We start from the raw sequence: 19,930 nt of genomic DNA on the forward strand, positions 1-19,930 counted from the left end.
TCTTCAGGAACATATGAAGTGATCATGTATGCCCAGTGTTCTCTTTTGCACTAAAATCCAAAACTCTTTGGAATACAGCCACAAAGACACAGAAAAAAATGATAGGAGTAGAAGCTGCCATCATTAATGTGCATGTTCAACAGGCTTTCATTGAAGTTGCTGCTGCTAACAGACCTCAGCCGAGAAAGTGAAGGTTCTTCATACATCATCTGACATATCATGGACTGCACAATATAGAAATTGCTGAGTGACATAGGGTAAACAGGGAAACAATAGAAGAAATATGCAGCCTCCACAGCCCTCACCTGTGGCCCCAGGGAAATCATGGAGAACCCATCCCAGTGGAAACAAAGTTATGTTCAGCATTACAAATTCAATCTACAGGGACTTTTTAGAGGCCCACAGGGGATATATTAAGGGTGTCACAGGCCTCAGCTTCTAGAATCATACATTACTTTCTAAATGTAATGCTATAACATGCAGGGGATTACATTTGGTTTCCATGCACCCCATAGGAGAACTGACCCTGCACCAGTTTTATTCTATTTCATACTTCCCTGAGTTTTTTAGGGCCATAGACTGCACACGCAGAAAAATAAATGCCCCACCCCGGGAACAGAGAAGTAAGTACATCAACAGAAAAGGATACCACTACATTAACTGTCAAGTTGTTTATAATACCCAAGGTATTATCTACAATGTGCATGCAGATAACTCAGGCAGTTTCCATGACTCAAGCAAATGGCAGTTCTGTGATGTGTACACAAGCTTTGCTAGGAGTGTCTTTTAGAAAGGTATCTAGTGAGGATGCAGGTTATGCACTAAAACCTTGGCTTATGACAGCCATAAGAAAGCCAAACAACCCCACTGAGTAAGGATACACTGATGCCCATGCTCAGACTATAAGTATAATGGAAAGTGTATTTGGCTTATTCTAATCAAGGTTCCATTGCCTAGATACATTAGGAGTTGCCCTGCAGTTTGATCCAGCTACCTCTGCAAAATAACTCACAGACTACACCAGGTTGTACAATATAATTCTCAGCAGAGAGCTTCAACAGGGACAACAAGATCCTGAACCACAGTTCCCAGGACCACAGGCAGGACCAGCAGCTCAAGTAGATACAGATGATGAGTCTATTGAAGAACCAATAACTGCAGAATGAGCTGGCAGATGTTGGCGTACACAATATGCTATGGCTCTGGCTAAGAGACAAAGGACATCCACACAAATATCGACCAAATAATAAACACAATCCAGACAAACTGTTACTCTGAACAAAGAACCAAGCAAGACCAGCTTGTTATCAGGAACCACAAAAACGCTGACGACAGTTTAACTAGGTTTTGTCTTTAATGAACAGACTTCTTCAGAACAACCACCATTTGAAATCACTTCAGTTATATACATTTCCCCAAAAAAACAATAACACATTCTATTAAACAATTAATTACTTGTAAGTTGATATATTTGGTAAAATACATAAACTAAAAATACATGTAATACTATGCTTACAAAAAAATTATTAAATAGTGCATCAAATTAAATAAATATATATAAATATAAATAAATATAACACACCAAAACCTTAATAAAATTTCATACAAAAATTCTTTGGAAATATATACTGACTCAACTACACAAATAAAAATTGATGAATAACAGTTGTTGAATAAAAATGTATATACATATTCCATAAATCTTAACTATGTACATTTTATTTCATCCTAAAATGTGCTTTAATTTTAAAATGGGAATTATACTAATATTTTCATTAATACCCGGAAAAACCGTGGCGTGCAATCTCAGTTGCATTTCATTTCACATGTATCCAAGTGCACATCCAAGATGGCACCCTGACTATCCTTCTTAATATGCTGTATTGTACAAAACTTGAATTCATGTCCCGGGTACTGCTCAATATGCCTAACCAAAGCATTGGTATTTCTCATATGCTTGATATCCAACATATGTTCACTAATTCTTTCCCTAATGCTTCTGCATGTTATTCCTATATAAAAGGCTGAGCAATGGACACATTTCCCTATATAAACAACATTTTTAGTGTGACAATTAAAATGCTTACAAATATTAATGGGTACATCACCCACAGTAATTTTTTCACCAGTGATTAAAATATGCTTACATGTACTACTTCTTCCGCATTTAAAATTACCTTTTACTCTATTTGTTTGGCTGCTCTCAATATTGGACTGACATCCCATTTCTAATGATTGCTTAAATGACCTTCCTTTTCAAAACACATTTTCTGGAGCCTTCCATAGTTTATCCCATACATTACAATCCAATTTCAATAATCTCCAATTATTTTGTATAATATTGACTATATGATCAGAGTCATAATTATATGCAGTTATAAAAAATATCTGTTCGCTCATATGATTACTATCATTCCTTGTACTATTTACTACTTCTTAAGGATTTTGGTAATGAGTATACTGAATTGTTGTCAAAGGGTTTCACCTTTATTCCAGCTAGGAGGGGGAAATTAACTGATTTTTTGATAGACTTAAACATGTTAACTAGGAAAATGAATACTAAGATGTGGTTTACTCACAATCAAGTGCAAGAAAACACATGTTGAGAAAACCAAGTAGGTTTAACCCACCCCCAAATGGAATGGTGGCCATTTATGAAAAGGCATGTGAATTGGACATAAGGGAATATATGAGAAAAAGTAAAAGCTTTGGGAAAATGGATGGTATTAACAATTTAAGTAAAAATGAAGAAAAGTTATTGAAGGACTTAACTAGTGACAGGAGTCTTAGATTTATGAAGCCAGATAAAGGTAATGGCATGGTGATAATGGATAGGAATGATTATTAGACTATATGTTAAATATGTTGACTGATGATACATATGAAGAGAGTAATTTAAACCAAATTCACATATCATATTCTAAAATATATCTTATGGTTGAGGACTTATTAATACAGGGGCAAATAGATGAAACTGAGTACTATTATTTGAAAAATGAACATCCTATGGTTAGCAATATATTCGGTAAACCAAAATTACATAAAGGGTTGAACAACATTAAATTTAGGCCCATAGTTGATGGTAAGAGAAGCAAGACATGTTTCATAAGCAAGTTTCTAGATTTTCATTTGCAAAAGGGCTTAAAAGAATTTGGTTATATAACAAAAGACTCTTGGCATTTTTTAGAAAAATTAAAAACAGTTAAAATGAGTGATGATACCATTCTGTTGACCATTGATGTGTGTAGTTTGTTTTAGTCATTCCTAATGAAACTGGATTAGAATGGCTGGAAAATCAGTTAGTTAAAACTGGTGTGTATGAACAGGACCGTATAAATGTATTCATCACACTAATGGAGATAGTGTTAAAAAACAATTTTATATTTTTTGAAGGTCACTATAAGCAGATTACTGGGGTGGCAATGGGGACTGCTTGTGCCCCCATTTATGCCAATTATATAATGTCCTTCTGGGAACAGGAGTATGTGTTCACTAGTGAATATAACAAATATATTCAACAATATACTCGATTTTTGGACGACATATTTGTAGTTTGGGAGGGTGGTATTGAGAGCATGGAAGCCTTCATAGATTATATAAATTGTACAGTGGAATTTTTTAAGTTTACCTATGAGTTTAGTAAAAATGAATTGTCATACCTGGATTTAAATTAAAAGTGGACCAGTCTACGAAATGTTTGATATCTGGAATACACAGAAAATCCACTTTTTCAAATTCGTATTTGAATTATCAGAGCTGGCACCCTAGACAACAGAAAAAAGCAATAGTAAAAGGCCAGATGGTTAGGGCAGCCAGAATGGTAAGTGAATATCAGGAATTTCTTAGTGAAGTGGAATTTATAAGGAGCATGTTTATTAGACGTGGTTACCCAGTTGCATTATGCGACTCTATTAAGGATGTGATAATACACAAAATGAATAGTGGGGGCTATATGGCCATATTAACAAGTAATGGCAATGAGAATGTACAAGTGAATGTGCGAACAACAGCAGAAGTAGTAAATAGTACAAGGAATGATAGTAATCATATGAGCGAACAGATATTTTTTATAACTACATATAATTATGACGCTGATCATATAGTCAATATTGTACAAAATAATTGGAGATTATTGAAATTGGATTGCAATGTATGGGATAAACTATAGAAGGCTCCAAAAATGTGCTTAGAAAAGGAAGGTCATTTAAGCAATCATTAGAAATGGGATGTCAGTCCAATATTGAGAGCAGTCAAACAAATAGAGTAAAAGGTAATTTTAAATGCGGCAGATGTAGTACATGTAAGTATATTTTAATCACTGGTGAAAAAGTTACTGTGGGTGATGTACCCATTAATATTTATGGGCATTTTAATTGTCACACTAAAAATGTTGTTTATATAGGGAAATGTGTCCATTGCTCGGCCTTTTTTATAGGAAAAACATGCTGAAGCATTAGGGAACGAATTAGTGAAGATATGTTGGATATCAAGCATATGAGAAATACCAGCACTTTGGTTAGGCATATTGAGCAGTACCCGGGACATGAATTCAAGTTTTGTATGATACAGCATATTAAGAAGGATAGTCAGGGTGCCATCTTGGACGTGCACTTGGATATATGTTAAATGAAATGGCAACTGAGATTGGATGCCACGGTTTTTCCCGGTATTAATGAAAATATTACTAGAATTCCCATTTTAAAATTAAATCACATTTTAGGATGAAATAAAAGGTACATAGTTAAGATTTATGGAATATGTATATACATTTTTATTCAACAACTATTATTCAACAATTTTTATTTGTGTAGTGGAGTCGGTATATATTTCCAAAGAATTTTTGTATGGAATTTTATTAAGGTTTTGGTGTGTTATGTTTATTTAATTTGATGCACTATTTAATAATTTTTTTGTAAGCATACTATTATGTATTTTTAGTTTATGTATTTTACCAAAGATATAAACTTGCAAGTAATTAATTGTTTAATAGAATGTGTTAATTGTTTTTTGGGGGGAAATGCTTATAACTGAAGTGATTTCAAATGGTGGTTGTTCTGAAGAAGTCTGTTAATTAAAGATGAAACCTAGGTAAACTGTAATTAGCGTTTCTGTGCTTGGTGAAATTTGTGGTTCCTGGTAACGAGCTGGTCTTGCTTGGTTCTTTGTTCAGAGTAACATCCACACAAATGCCACCTAACTGAAAAACTAAGATCCTAAGCAAATACAAATACTAAAACTGATGTCTTCCAACATCTTCAACCTTTATTTAACCATATAGTGGTTGTGTCCTGTCAGCATCAGGCTGAGTCAATACCCAGAGACACATTTTGTAATTGCAGTGTTATCCAAGGTAAGTGTTGAACATGTAAAAAAAAAATTGCATTGATTGTTTTCATATGTAAATACTTATTTGTCAATAAGGTGAAATGTATCTCAATTCTACAGTAATGTCAGCAGTAAGTCAAGAGTGAATTATGCAATATACATCTGTGATCGTGCCTGTGCATCAAGCATGATATTTGACAAATGCAGGTAACCCAGCAGTGAACATGTTAGCCATAAACTGTTTAAGAGCAAGCAACAATTCATAACTAGTAAGACTGAATTGCTAAGAATAATGCAACTAATACAATTACAGTCAACAAGTATATAAATAATATTTTACAACTGAACCGGAAAATGAAGTATGTGCGACAGACATAGGCCGCCCAGAGTGACAAAGAAATGTGCAAAGGGCATGCATAGTCATCATGATTTGCACAGGGTGTGTTCTGAAATTGTATTTTAGATGTTATGAGTATTTAAGGAAATTAATTTAAGCTGTTTGGGTGAGTTTGAGATAAGTCAGCTGGGTTTTAATGGTTTTGGTGATGGTAGTGTGGTCTCTGTTTTGGAAGAAGATGGGTATAGGCTGAGAAGGAGGAGAGGTTGGCTTCAGATAAGTTTTGGAGGCTACTGGGGAGTCATGATGGAAGAAGGGGCTGGGCAAGGGATGAATATCCCCACAGAGTGGAAAGAGAGAGAAAAACAGATATTTTTCATAAGCCTGCTTTGGTTTAACTTTAGTAGTTAGTCTTATTTTGGCGTGGTAGGTTTGAGAGTTTTGTAATTTGAACTTGAATTAAAGATTGGCTGAGTTTTTGCACACACTGAAAGGGATTAGTGATGTAATAAGGTGGTTTGAATGGTTAGATGTGTTGCACATAGTGGTAGAAATGGGTGCACGATTCAGTGATGCAGGATGAAAAAACAGGAAGAATAAGGATGCAGTAAGGGAAGCATGGTGTGTAGCTTTGTAGAGAGATATGTCAGAGAAAGAGAAGCTAGAACGCTGGGGTATGAATATAGGTGGGGTAGAAGAACACTGGGGTATGGCTATAGCAGAGGTAGGAGAACACCGGGGTATGAATATAGGAGGGGTAGGAGTAGATAGCTGAGTGAAGTGGATGGTAAATGTAAGAGAGGAAAGAAAGAAAGAAAGAAAGAAAGAAAGAAAGAAAGAAAGAAAGAAAGAAAGAAAGAAAGAAAGAAAAAGAAAAAGTTAAAGTGCTTAAATGCAGCCTGTTGATTTAGGAATTTTGTGTGCATTCTTATGCCTATGGTATGTCTATAATTATGTGTATGCCTTTAAGATTGGTGAGAAGTAGGTAGACTTCTGGGTGGAGAACATGTCCTATAAATGTAATGCCATAAGGTGTGGCTGGGGAATCTGTTGGTTGGAAGGGAATGGAGCAGGAAGCAGCACCAACACCAGCAAGATTAGTTCTTATCTGTTATTCTAACAGTCTAACACATGATTTGGATTGGAAGCACAAGGGATGTGCTACTCCACACTGGAGCTACAGTACAGCTATTTAGAAAAAGTAAAGTACTGCAAGACATTATGAGTCTGCAGGTGAGTTTTCCTCAAACAATTACAGTTCCACAGCAAACAAACTTGAGGAAAGGAAAGCTTGCAGAAAAAAGTGGAACAAACTAAATTTGATCATGGAGCAGCAGCAAGAATATAACGAATTACCTGAAGGAGAAAAAGGTCAGCCAGTAATATAATAATTATTGTTTAAGTATGTAAGCATGGGTTCTGGGTAGGACACTGCAATTTCATTACTATTATGACAACAGACAATAACAATTAGAACAGCAATCCACTATAAACCTTAAGTGAATAATACAGTGTTCCTAACCAACATCACAATGGCACACTCCGAGTTCCCTGCTGAAATGTACCCGTGTGACTGAATTAAGAACTCAGGATGTAGAGTAGTAGTCAAACTTGCTTTGTTTTTGTTATTTGTCAGCAGAAAGGAGGATATTTCAGAGATTGTCTTAAATTTCAGCTGTGTAACTGAGCTATGAACTTAGGATGTGTGAGCAATAGTCAAGCTTCTTTTGTTTTGTTTTTGTTAGCAGGTGTTTCAGAGAGAAAGTCTTGAATTTTAGATAATTTATAAAGTGAGCATGCAGTGCCCTGCAGCAGTGTGAAAGGAGCAAAGGGAAAAATGAATACTGATGACAACAGTTATATTTAATGGGTGTGGTTCTGCATGAATTCAATCAAGGCATCTGTGCTAGCACTACATTGTTGCATGTTGGACAGGTGTGAGCCATACATGGTGGAGAAGTCAGTTCACCATCATCACCCATGACCATGAGAACTACCTCTGCCAGGAGTTGTACTGCTAGTTCCATGGCTCAGCCAATAAGTTGGGGTGCTACCTTAATTTGAATGATGCCCCATGGTTGAGCTGTCATCGCAATGTCATTCAGAACTACAACCATATAGTCTACCACATCTAGGTGCGGACACCTCAACCACTGCCAGACCAGTAGAAGTAGTGCTACTACAGGAACAGGATCATGCATGACTACATAAGCTAACACCTGATGATGTAGCAGCTCTCCAGCCATGTAGATGCTTACCCCCCCGCAGATATTAAATTTCAAATACAGCCAATCTAGTGTTTCATTCATCTTGTCACCCATATGGTTCAGGCAGTCTCACACATTAGACTGCACAACATTTAGTACTCACAAAATCTCTTCTGAGGTCATGGTGGAATATGCCTCTTCCTTCATAATGGCCCTACATATGCATGCTTGGCACCTACAAAAGCACCAGCATCAGAAGGAGTGTTAGCAGGCCTCCTTTAAGCATCTCTACCAACACCACTCTGTGTTACCTTGCTCTCACAATGGCTATGGGGAGACTCAGTCAACTCTAAAGCAACTCTAAAGCTACAGTAACCACACTGCCCTAATCAGCTGTATCACCCTCAGCCTGTCTTGTTTCTGAGGGATCTGTGTCATGGGTAAAAGTAAGCATATGGTCTTTGTTTGAAATATGGAAAGTGGATATGGGAGCCACAATCTCAGTGTCAGACTGACCCTCTGCACTTCCAGACTGTGTTTCATCATTTTAGCCATTATCATCAGAGGCTACTGATACTCTGCTATCAGGTGGTAGGAGATCCAGATTGTCAGGGCCACCTATGATAACAAGTAGTTACAACAAAGATTACAGTAGAATAAAAAGTGATTAGACTTATGTTATAGAAAATGTAATTTAAAAAGTACTAGATGCAAATTAAATTGAAAAAGGACTTTAATGTATAGGTAAATCTACTTTAGGTATTAATAAGGAAAAAAACAGTTTCCTATCATGTGCATGTGGTGGTGAAAAATCACTCCCTGATATGTCTAGATAGAAGAAATGAGGATGAAAGATGGATGATAAGTATTACAATGCAAATGACACAACAAGCATAGACCAAGTCACTTTATCTCTGCTTAATAATAAACATCTTATACAAAAATCCCCTGCCCAGTTTCCATCTCCACTAACCTCTCTTTGTCTCTCTTTCAGTCTCTCCTCTCCACTACTGCTCTCACTCAGTCTCTCTCTCTCTCTCCATATATATATATATATATATATATATATATATATATATTTTTTTATATATATATATATATATATATATATATATATATATATATATGTATAGTTATATATCTATATGTATATATATATATATATATATATATATATATATATATATATATATATATATAGATAGATAGATAGATTTCAATATCTATATCTATATCTAATCTATATCTATATATATATTTCTATATCTATATATATGCACAAGACTAATTATTTCTTTGGAATTTCACTAGTAGACACACTTCAGTTGTCCTGTACCTCAGCACCAACATCAATGACTATTTGAGACCCTTCTGATGAGCTGTCTGGATCTCACACAGTAGACATGAACTCCTATTTCTCAGTGAGTGGTGGTTCTGCTACAGAACCACTACTAATAAATACCCTTTACAGGATAAATGCAGGTGTCCTGTGCCTTGCATTCTTATTCATATCACTAGCTCAAGGTCTTATCTTCTGGTTATCCTACCCATGTCCTCCAACTGTGTTAATGTCATTGACTATCTTTTCCCAGATAATGGTCATGAGAGAACTTGTCAGCTTGGCCTCTGTCTAACAGGAATGATCCATGTCTCCATATTGCCTGAATGATGACTTCATTCTCTGCAACTATGTACAGAGGTTTACAAGGATAGGATGTCTTTGGATCTGTAGCCCTGTATGAGATGAAACATATGAAGAAAGAAAAAAAAGAATGAATCTGTAAGTGTGAATGTTTATGAAAGAAGCATGTATGACTGTATTCAGGCATCACTCACAAAACTAAAGTAAAATGTAAGGCTCTTTAGATGTACACATACAAAGGTAATATAGAAATTTAATCTACCCAACAAAACAAAGTAAATGAAAAGCATGGAGAAAAGTCTGGAAGGATGCCAACAACTTGCAACTCCATAATGTGTAGCAGCTTTACAAAGACATTTCTATCTAATTAAAAATTAATTTGACATACACTTGTGTTGATGGCAGACAGAGATATATCACAGGCTTAGCATATTTGTTAAACTACAAATATAAACCACCTGACATTGCAAGTACTGCTAAAAACATTTTTGCAACAAGTGTTCAGATTATCACAGAAATGTTTGTGTAATACTAGGCAACATTTGCATGATAATAAACTTTTTTCATTAAACCAAATAACTGATCTACATGGCTGTGATAACCTCAATGGAAAGGCAATGGAGACAGCAAACAATGATTTTGCAAAATTTAATATATCCATAATTGCAAAACAAATCAGTTAGTAAGAAAAGCAACTTATCTTTACAGAAAATCAGTTCTGAAAGTAGCCAAAAGCATTGCTATTCAAATAGCAGTATCAAAAAGTGTGTGGATCCAGACAGTCTCCACTACAAGTACCTTATCTACAAGATTAACTTATATGCAGTTTCAGCCCTCTGAACACTGTGAATATGTAAATCAGGTGTTAAATCATTAGTATTCATGAGTTACATAATCTGCACTAAGTGCTGGGAAAGTAAAGATGATGTAAGGACCTACACAATTCCAGGCACATGCCCCAGCAGTGCATGAACACGCATTGAGAAGTTTTTCTTGCTAAGGGCTTGCAAATGTGAATGATTAGTGTAACTACAGGAATAATTATGTTTTTACAGTCCTGCTACTTTGATGTACATTTACTGAGAGTGTGTCTGTGAGTAAAGAGTTAATAAAGAGCAGGGGCCTTAAGTTGACTGACATTGGAGAGAAACCCTTTTAACATTTGTATCACTAATGCTTATGCTCCACCTGTTCCTCTAACACATTGTTGTCTGTAATTCATATGGAGTATATAACAATTAAATAATAAAAATGCACATCAAAATAATTGTAAATGACAATGCATTTGTGTTAGGCTAGCAGAAATGGGGGATAATGCTAACATAAGAAAGGCAAACCAAGAACTTTATTGTCGCAAACTCTTTTTGTTATTGTGACAGGAATTACTAGCTTAACTGTTGCATATATACCATTCGCCTACACATTTACTTGGATTTTACAAAAGACAATTGTAACAAAAGGCTTATGTATGTCCTATAATGTAAAGTTATACAATGCAACCTTTTGAGTATATATGTAAGTTATTTTATCTTCTTTGTAAATCTGTCTGTTGTCTGTGCAAATAGCAAAAATAGTCTGAAATGTATCATGTTTATGGCAACGTATTACATTTTAAATCTATCTGTTGTGGTATTTCTGTCATTAGTATGTTTATTGTCATGTAATAAGACAGTCAAAGTTGAGAGAACACCACAAAGAGATACTCTTATTTTTTTTTTTCTTGAAATCATCCTTATGGCACTGCTTAGCACTGCACAATAGAGAATATATGTGCTCACTAGCAGTGAATAATGATTCACTTCCCAAGGCAAAAAATTGATAATTTTAATCTGGCCTGCCTTCAGTAAAGCAGATGATCCTTGTACTGGTGTGCTGATATCAACACTCTATAAAGTAGTGAGTAAAGAAAATGCACCTCTCAACTACCTATCTTTGTGGCACAATATATGTGCATTGTGTTTAGAGAAAGTGAGCAGGTAATGTAGGGTTTGAATCCAGTTCACTTTTAATGATTGTTTCAGACTATATGTTGACGCACATTTTTCTCTGTGAATCTGCTGTAGGAAACTCAACTTTTCTCAGTATTAATAACACGTGATATGCATGAGGTGAAATGTGGCATTTTGTAAATTGTGATTAACACAAAAGCAGTAACATGACATGGAAAACTATTACATATGATACATAACATCAACATATCTATCAAATAGTAATCCTGATTGAAAGGAATTTCCAAATGATGTCAGTATTAATTATATCTGCTATGTTAAAAAAGATCTAATGCCAGCTGTTATCTGTCCCCTTTCACATTACTTGGCAATACATAAACTCCTGATGATGTGTAACAGAAATTCAAGATCTATACAAAAAGGATGAATGTTTCAGTTTAATGCAGCAATGTATTCTTGCTAAACAAAATAGTTGTACATTGAAAACAGACTTAGCATGAGCAATAGTAAACTTCTCTTCCCTTGAAGCTCACATTCTTTGAAAATGCACTGAAATTCACATCCCTTGAAAATGCATCCCTGTAGTTTTAATTTTTTTTTTGCATTAAGCAGTGAAACAAAATGTATGAACCAATAAAATACAAACTTACCCAATACAACACATTTCAATCAACTCTATTTACTAAGAGAATAGTCAGGTAGTTGGTTGGAGGATTAAGGCACTTGTTTCCTATAGCTAAGGTATAGGGTTTGAGCATGAGCAAGCTAATTAACTAACCCACCACCCCTAACTAGGGCATTTCACACACACTCCCTGGTCTCTGGTAACACTGTGCATTTGGAGAAGTAACACTAAAGTTAAGCTTCCAAATGTATGTTCCAGTGTTGAAATTCTGCACATTGCTATCAAAATAAAACAAGTGCTATAATTCCACACATAAAGATGCATGCACACAGACAATGGATACACAGTGCATCATTAAAGAAGAAATGTAAAATAATGCTTAATTAAAAATTAAATGTTGTGGTAGTGACCTAGCAGCCACCCCCTCCACCAGCCAACAGGCCTTAGGCAACTGCCTAGGTCACTTAGTGCTGGACCTGGCTGTGCCCTTGCACACATTTTAGGACCATGCATACATTCAAGTGTTCATTGATTCACCTTCATCACTGTATTAAATTATATTCCGTGTATAATACAGCACCACTTGTTGCAGTGTATTTTAAATTCATAGCTGTGAACATTTATTCAGTAAGCAATGAAACAAAACTTACAAAGTCATAATGATAAAACTACCCATTTCAGAACATTTCAACCATAAAAGGCCACTTAAACTTCTGTCATTACAATTCACAATATCAGTTAATATGCACAATCTCTGCAGAAGTAAAAGCCATGTGAATAGTTCTACATTAAAGAGAACTGTAACTAACGAAGAAGTTGCAGCTAGCAAACAATTTTGAATTCAGTGTTTCATCTACAAATTCAATGCCGACTGTCATTGAAGAAGAAAACCAACACTATTTTCATAGTATGTAGGTATCTCATCCAAAGGAGGACACACTTAGTGAAGCACCCCATCTCCCCTTATGCTGCACAGTAGTGTCAGCAATCAGTCTACCTTTGTGGGAAAAGAACGACAGCCTTCTATACCAAAAGCAAGTGTGTTACCTGTTGCACCACTGTCAACAAGCAGCACAACTTTAAAACTTTAATACTGACATTGATAGACAGTAATCCTAAGTGATTAACAAAAAAAAAATAAATAAATAAAAAAATAAAAGTAAAGCGCACCTGGTGGTTGGTGTGGAGGTTTAAGCTACTTGCCTGCCCTTAACTATTAAGGCTCAAGGTTTGAAAATTAACTTGACGGTGTCCCTAACTGGGCCGTCTCATACACACACACACACACACACACACACACACACACACACACACACACACACACACACACACACACACACACACACTCAAACATGCACATAAAACCAACTTCTGTCTCTGCACTCACCAGAGCAGATGTGTTCTCTGACTCCTGTCGCTGTGTATATCTAGACTGTATATCAATCCCTGATGCTGTGCAGTATATCTAGTTATCAATATGAAGGATTAGAGTTGTCATCTTCTAAATCTCCTGCATTTAGTGATGTTAAGACATAGTCTGAATGACAAGCTTTCTGGGGCTCATGGAAAGCAAGTTCTCATGTAAGGTACTAATGACTGTTGTGTTTGTAGATCCCACAGAAGTTTTTTTTTTTTTTAACTTCCTGAATATTTTTTTATTTTATTTTTATAGTGAAGCAGGGGACCCCAGCCAACATGGGCCCTAGGCAGCTGCCTAAGTCACCTAGTGCTTGATCCAACTCTGCAAGCAGGTGTAGATGACAGAAAACAAAGCCATTCATAATTGCAAAGCTGACTTTCATTGGTAGTCAGGTATGAACTATGGTATATGTCATAAGATGATGAAATAATTAAAACTACAGCAGACAGTGATGCAGAGGGACGGAAACTACTGACACTTACTTTAATAAAGTTGGCAGTGTAAAATGAAGAGGTATGTTCTGAGTGTCATATCACAACAGGAAAAGCTCTGGTAAAACTATGACAAATCTTTCTGATTACAGGAAATAAAAATGACTTTGCTTTCATTTTTAAGTAGCACAAAACAGTGATTCAGATTCATGAGTACCAGCTCTTAGTGTTGCTATCTTGTACATGATAACACACTATTTGTTATTCATATCTTTGTGCATGGCCTTAAAACAAGGGTAAATGCACAACATGCTAATGACAGCATAAACAGCTGAACTAATTAATGAATCCAACATGGCAGAGTTCTTCAGGAACATATGAAGTGATCATGTATGCCCAGTGTTCTCTTTTGCACTAAAATCCAAAACTCTTTGGAATACAGCCACAAAGACACAGAAAAATGATAGGAGTAGAAGCTGCCATCATTAATGTGCATGTTCAACAGGCTTTCATTGAAGTTGCTGCTGCTAACAGACCTCAGCCGAGAAAGTGAAGGTTCTTCATACATCATCTGACATATCATGGACTGCACAATATAGAAATTGCTGAGTGACATAGGGTAAACAGGGAAACAATAGAAGAAATATGCAGCCTCCACAGCCCTCACCTGTGGCCCCAGGGAAATCATGGAGAACCCATCCCAGTGGAAACAAAGTTATGTTCAGCATTACAAATTCAATCTACAGGGACTTTTAGAGGCCCACAGGGGATATATTAAGGGTGTCACAGGCCTCAGCTTCTAGAATCATACATTACTTTCTAAATGTAATGCTATAACATGCAGGGGATTACATTTGGTTTCCATGCACCCCATAGGAGAACTGACCCTGCACCAGTTTTATTCTATTTCATACTTCCCTGAGTTTTTAGGGCCATAGACTGCACACGCAGAAAAATAAATGCCCCACCCCGGGAACAGAGAAGTAAGTACATCAACAGAAAAGGATACCACTACATTAACTGTCAAGTTGTTTATAATACCCAAGGTATTATCTACAATGTGCATGCAGATAACTCAGGCAGTTTCCATGACTCAAGCAAATGGCAGTTCTGTGATGTGTACACAAGCTTTGCTAGGAGTGTCTTTTAGAAAGGTATCTAGTGAGGATGCAGGTTATGCACTAAAACCTTGGCTTATGACAGCCATAAGAAAGCCAAACAACCCCACTGAGTAAGGATACACTGATGCCCATGCTCAGACTATAAGTATAATGGAAAGTGTATTTGGCTTATTCTAATCAAGGTTCCATTGCCTAGATACATTAGGAGTTGCCCTGCAGTTTGATCCAGCTACCTCTGCAAAATAACTCACAGACTACACCAGGTTGTACAATATAATTCTCAGCAGAGAGCTTCAACAGGGACAACAAGATCCTGAACCACAGTTCCCAGGACCACAGGCAGGACCAGCAGCTCAAGTAGATACAGATGATGAGTCTATTGAAGAACCAATAACTGCAGAATGAGCTGGCAGATGTTGGCGTACACAATATGCTATGGCTCTGGCTAAGAGACAAAGGACATCCACACAAATATCGACCAAATAATAAACACAATCCAGACAAACTGTTACTCTGAACAAAGAACCAAGCAAGACCAGCTTGTTATCAGGAACCACAAAACGCTGACGACAGTTTAACTAGGTTTTGTCTTTAATGAACAGACTTCTTCAGAACAACCACCATTTGAAATCACTTCAGTTATATACATTTCCCCAAAAAAACAATAACACATTCTATTAAACAATTAATTACTTGTAAGTTGATATATTTGGTAAAATACATAAACTAAAAATACATGTAATACTATGCTTACAAAAAAATTATTAAATAGCGCATCAAATTAAATAAATATATATAAATATAAATAAATATAACACACCAAAACCTTAATAAAATTTCATACAAAATTCTTTGGAAATATATACTGACTCAACTACACAAATAAAAATTGATGAATAACAGTTGTTGAATAAAAATGTATATACATATTCCATAAATCTTAACTATGTACATTTTATTTCATCCTAAAATGTGCTTTAATTTTAAAATGGGAATTATACTAATATTTTCATTAATACCCGGAAAAACCGTGGCGTGCAATCTCAGTTGCATTTCATTTCACATGTATCCAAGTGCACATCCAAGATGGCACCCTGACTATCCTTCTTAATATGCTGTATTGTACAAAACTTGAATTCATGTCCCGGTACTGCTCAATATGCCTAACCAAAGCATTGGTATTTCTCATATGCTTGATATCCAACATATGTTCACTAATTCTTTCCCTAATGCTTCTGCATGTTATTCCTATATAAAAGGCTGAGCAATCGACACATTTCCTATATAAACAACATTTTTAGTGTGACAATTAAAATGCTTACAAATATTAATGGGTACATCACCCACAGTAATTTTTTCACCAGTGATTAAAATATGCTTACATGTACTACTTCTTCCGCATTTAAAATTACCTTTTACTCTATTTGTTTGGCTGCTCTCAATATTGGACTGACATCCCATTTCTAATGATTGCTTAAATGACCTTCCTTTTCAAAACACATTTTCTGGAGCCTTCCATAGTTTATCCCATACATTACAATCCAATTTCAATAATCTCCAATTATTTTGTATAATATTGACTATATGATCAGAGTCATAATTATATGCAGTTATAAAAAATATGTGTTCGCTCATATGATTACTATCATTCCTTGTACTATTTACTACTTCTTAAGGATTTTGGTAATGAGTATACTGAATTGTTGTCAAAGGGTTTCACCTTTATTCCAGCTAGGAGGGGGAAATTAACTGATTTTTTGATAGACTTAAACATGTTAACTAGGAAAATGAATACTAAGATGTGGTTTACTCACAATCAAGTGCAAGAAAACACATGTTGAGAAAACCAAGTAGGTTTAACCCACCCCAAATGGAATGGTGGCCATTTATGAAAAGGCATGTGAATTGGACATAAGGGAATATATGAGAAAAGTAAAAGCTTTGGGAAAATGGATGGTATTAACAATTTAAGTAAAAATGAAGAAAAGTTATTGAAGGACTTAACTAGTGACAGGAGTCTTAGATTTATGAAGCCAGATAAAGGTAATGGCATGGTGATAATGGATAGGAATGATTATTAGACTATATGTTAAATATGTTGACTGATGATACATATGAAGAGAGTAATTTAAACCAAATTCACATATCATATTCTAAAATATATCTTATGGTTGAGGACTTATTAATACAGGGGCAAATAGATGAAACTGAGTACTATTATTTGAAAAATGAACATCCTATGGTTAGCAATATATTCGGTAAACCAAAATTACATAAAGGGTTGAACAACATTAAATTTAGGCCCATAGTTGATGGTAAGAGAAGCAAGACATGTTTCATAAGCAAGTTTCTAGATTTTCATTTGCAAAAGGGCTTAAAAGAATTTGGTTATATAACAAAAGACTCTTGGCATTTTTTAGAAAAATTAAAAACAGTTAAAATGAGTGATGATACCATTCTGTTGACCATTGATGTGTGTAGTTTGTTTTTAGTCATTCCTAATGAAACTGGATTAGAATGGCTGGAAAATCAGTTAGTTAAAACTGGTGTGTATGAACAGGACCGTATAAATGTATTCATCACACTAATGGAGATAGTGTTAAAAAACAATTTTATATTTTTTGAAGGTCACTATAAGCAGATTACTGGGGTGGCAATGGGAACTGCTTGTGCCCCCATTTATGCCAATTATATAATGTCCTTCTGGGAACAGGAGTATGTGTTCACTAGTGAATATAACAAATATATTCAACAATATACTCGATTTTTGGACGACATATTTGTAGTTTGGGAGGGTGGTATTGAGAGCATGGAAGCCTTCATAGATTATATAAATTGTACAGTGGAATTTTTAAGTTTACCTATGAGTTTAGTAAAAATGAATTGTCATACCTGGATTTAAATTAAAAGTGGACCAGTCTACGAAATGTTTGATATCTGGAATACACAGAAAATCCACTTTTTCAAATTCGTATTTGAATTATCAGAGCTGGCACCCTAGACAACAGAAAAAAGCAATAGTAAAAGGCCAGATGGTTAGGGCAGCCAGAATGGTAAGTGAATATCAGGAATTTCTTAGTGAAGTGGAATTTATAAGGAGCATGTTTATTAGACGTGGTTACCCAGTTGCATTATGCGACTCTATTAAGGATGTGATAATACACAAAATGAATAGTGGGGGCTATATGGCCATATTAACAAGTAATGGCAATGAGAATGTACAAGTGAATGTGCGAACAACAGCAGAAGTAGTAAATAGTACAAGGAATGATAGTAATCATATGAGCGAACAGATATTTTTTATAACTACATATAATTATGACGCTGATCATATAGTCAATATTGTACAAAATAATTGGAGATTATTGAAATTGGATTGCAATGTATGGGATAAACTATAGAAGGCTCCAAAAATGTGCTTAGAAAAGGAAGGTCATTTAAGCAATCATTAGAAATGGGATGTCAGTCCAATATTGAGAGCAGTCAAACAAATAGAGTAAAAGGTAATTTTAAATGCGGCAGATGTAGTACATGTAAGTATATTTTAATCACTGGTGAAAAAGTTACTGTGGGTGATGTACCCATTAATATTTATGGGCATTTTAATTGTCACACTAAAAATGTTGTTTATATAGGGAAATGTGTCCATTGCTCGGCCTAGTTTTACAGGAAAAACATGCTGAAGCATTAGGGAACGAATTAGTGAAGATATGTTGGATATCAAGCATATGAGAAATACCAGCACTTTGGTTAGGCATATTGAGCAGTACCCGGGACATGAATTCAAGTTTTGTATGATACAGCATATTAAGAAGGATAGTCAGGGTGCCATCTTGGACGTGCACTTGGATATATGTTAAATGAAATGGCAACTGAGATTGGATGCCACGGTTTTTCCCGGTATTAATGAAAATATTACTAGAATTCCCATTTTAAAATTAAATCACATTTTAGGATGAAATAAAAGGTACATAGTTAAGATTTATGGAATATGTATATACATTTTATTCAACAACTATTATTCAACAATTTTTATTTGTGTAGTGGAGTCGGTATATATTTCCAAAGAATTTTTGTATGGAATTTTATTAAGGTTTTGGTGTGTTATGTTTATTTAATTTGATGCACTATTTAATAATTTTTTTGTAAGCATACTATTATGTATTTTTAGTTTATGTATTTTACCAAAGATATAAACTTGCAAGTAATTAATTGTTTAATAGAATGTGTTAATTGTTTTTTGGGGGGAAATGCTTATAACTGAAGTGATTTCAAATGGTGGTTGTTCTGAAGAAGTCTGTTAATTAAAGATGAAACCTAGGTAAACTGTAATTAGCGTTTCTGTGCTTGGTGAAATTTGTGGTTCCTGGTAACGAGCTGGTCTTGCTTGGTTCTTTGTTCAGAGTAACATCCACACAAATGCCACCTAACTGAAAAACTAAGATCCTAAGCAAATACAAATACTAAAACTGATGTCTTCCAACATCTTCAACCTTTATTTAACCATATAGTGGTTGTGTCCTGTCAGCATCAGGCTGAGTCAATACCCAGAGACACATTTTGTAATTGCAGTGTTATCCAAGGTAAGTGTTGAACATGTAAAAAAAAAATTGCATTGATTGTTTTCATATGTAAATACTTATTTGTCAATAAGGTGAAATGTATCTCAATTCTACAGTAATGTCAGCAGTAAGTCAAGAGTGAATTATGCAATATACATCTGTGATCGTGCCTGTGCATCAAGCATGATATTTGACAAATGCAGGTAACCCAGCAGTGAACATGTTAGCCATAAACTGTTTAAGAGCAAGCAACAATTCATAACTAGTAAGACTGAATTGCTAAGAATAATGCAACTAATACAATTACAGTC

The sequence above is a fragment of the Protopterus annectens genome, chromosome 4.part0, assembly GCF_019279795.1.
Source record: "Protopterus annectens isolate FY-2018-M chromosome 4.part0, PAN1.0, whole genome shotgun sequence".
NCBI lineage: Eukaryota > Metazoa > Chordata > Ceratodontiformes > Protopteridae > Protopterus > Protopterus annectens.